Source organism: Procambarus clarkii, chromosome 9 (assembly GCF_040958095.1).
Source record: "Procambarus clarkii isolate CNS0578487 chromosome 9, FALCON_Pclarkii_2.0, whole genome shotgun sequence".
Lineage (NCBI taxonomy): Eukaryota > Metazoa > Arthropoda > Malacostraca > Decapoda > Cambaridae > Procambarus > Procambarus clarkii.
This window is the reverse complement of record NC_091158.1, coordinates 20,858,846-20,861,345: the sequence shown is the minus strand read 5'-3', so window position 1 is coordinate 20,861,345 and position 2,500 is coordinate 20,858,846. Positions and strand designations below refer to the sequence as shown.

Genomic DNA, 2,500 nt, shown 5'->3' with positions numbered 1-2,500 from the left:
TACATCATACATGTAAAACTCAGACAATAACTGTCCTACTGTATCATTCCAGTTACTACATTATAGAAATGACGAAAATATCAAAACAGAAACCACGTATAAAATGCAGTCAAGCCATGCTATTGAAAGAAAAAGCAGAGTAAAATATTTAGGAATAAACCCGTTAGAAGACATTACTTTTTAAAGAACACGACAAAATAGTAGGATAACAAGAACTTTTCAAACAAGAGATGCCACACCAATGATACTTTTTAAACACTTAGTGCTCTCAAGAATGGAATATTGTTGCACATAACAGCCCCATTCAATGCTGGTGAAATTGTTGACCTGGAGAGTGGGCAGTGGTCTTTTACTGCTCGAATCCACTCAATGAAACATCGAGTAGATTAGGACTGTTTAAAAATGTGAGGTCTGTATTCCCTAGACCACAGGCAGAAGAGATGCATAATAATTAACACTTTAAAACTTTTAGGACTGGTTTCAAATCTGCACACAGAAATAACACCACATGAGACCAGAAATCATGGCATGATGGGGAAAATAGCCACATTGAAAAGCAGAGCTGTAATAGGCACGCTGAGAGAGAACTCGATCAACATCAAAGGCCCAAGACTTTTCAACACTTTCCCTCGACATGTATAGGCACAATTGGTTGACCTCTTTATGTTCAGACGAGAGTTTAATAACACCTTCAAAGGATACCTGATCAACCAGGCTGTGACTCATATGTCAGACTGCAAGCAGCCGTGTTGAACATCCTGGTTGACCAGATCACCAACCAGGAAGCCTGGTAAGAGACTGGGCCACGGGGATGTTGATCCTCAGAATCATTGACACGTATATAAACAGGTAAACAGGATGCACTGTACTGTTCTATGAGAAAAGCTTAAAATTAAGAAAACAAGGATAATGATAGTTGACAATGCATAAACAACTTTTGTACCAACTTCCCTAGTCACTTTCAAGTTGCAACCCAAGTCACCCAGTACTCGCTTAGTTGTGCTTGCTGGAGTTGAGCTTTGGCTCTTTCAGTGTCTGTGTCAGCTGCCTACCTCACTTGTTAATCTGACAATGCCCCTTTCAGATGTTTCTCACACCTTGACCAATTATCTATTATCTTGAGTAATAATAATAATAATAATGGGTTAGATGAGGGTGGCTCAGAAATGGTATGTGGTTCATGGGGACCCGAGACGCCCTTGACTGCCACCTGGTACTGGCTAGGGAAATTGAGGGCAAGGGTCATTTACCTGTTGCCAACTATTGTGTGTCTTATTTTCTTATTTAATTTTTCCTGATAAAACAGTGATTTGTTTTGCCTTTGACTTTTTGGGAGGTTCACCTTTGTTGTGGGTCAATCTTTGAACCCCAACATACTCCCCTTGCCTCTTTGAATGAGCCAGATTCTAGTCCTGGTTTGCAGTGGGTCACAAAAGTCCCAAAAGCCTGGTAAAGCATGGCTGAAGGGCCACACAAAAAGTGACTTCCATGACATTTACCACTACAGTGGTACTTCCATTTATGAATTTAATCCATTCCCAGAGACAGTTTTTAACTTGAATTCATAACTTGAAACAAATTTTTCCATAAGAAATAATGTAAATTGAATTAATCTGTTCCACACTCCCAAAAATATTAACTTCAAAATACATATCATACATAATACACACACACATTTTGCACTATAGTATGTACAAGTTATAGCTTACCTTTATTGATAAAAGTTATGGCCTGCTTGAGCCAGTAACCAGATTCTTTCTGTGTAATGTGCCTTAGAGCCTCTTCTTCTATGATCCCACTCCAAGTCAATGATAAGTTCTCAAGAATTGGCGGTAGCAAGTAATAGTGCAAGGAATAAAGGGGGGGGTAAACAAGACGCAATTACACCTTCATTAATATATTATCTATCGAATATAACTACACTTATGTACACAGTGTTCTTTTCACTCAGAACAAACGAAGGTACAGTGGTACCTTTGTTTACGATCGTAATCCGTTCCCAGTGACGCATCGTCAACCAAAAATTTGTGAACCAAAACAAATTTTCCCATAAGAAATAATGTAAATTGAATTAATCCGTTCCACACCCCCAAAAATATTAATTTAAAAATGCATTTTATACCGAATAACTCTCATTTTGTACTAGCTACAATACAGTATGTATATATTACCTTGAATGAGGACTTGGTGTATGGAAGATGGTGAGGAGGAGAGGTGTTAGTATTTGGAAGGGGAGTCCCCTTTTATTATAACAGCAGTGATGACATTTCTGGGGTACTCTCTTTCCTACGTTTTGTAGGCATACTGTACCACTAGGACCTGGTTGTCTCACTGCTTGCTTGTCATACTAAGAATCTAGCTATAGACACTTGTTTGTTCCTACGTTTTAACACTTGTCTGTAGTGAGACATCACATAGTTTCACAATGAATCTCTCTGTTTTTCCTCTATCCTCATCCTCACAACTATTTTCTTAGGTTGAACTTTACCACTGACTTTCT

General features: G+C 38.5%; 1 protein-coding gene across 3 annotated transcripts in view; it reads left to right on the top strand.

Moving 5' to 3' along the window:
• Rop (Syntaxin-binding protein Rop) overlaps positions 1–2,500 on the top strand; it is an 82,172-nt gene that overhangs the window by 60,685 nt on the left and 18,987 nt on the right. The window lies entirely within an intron of this gene.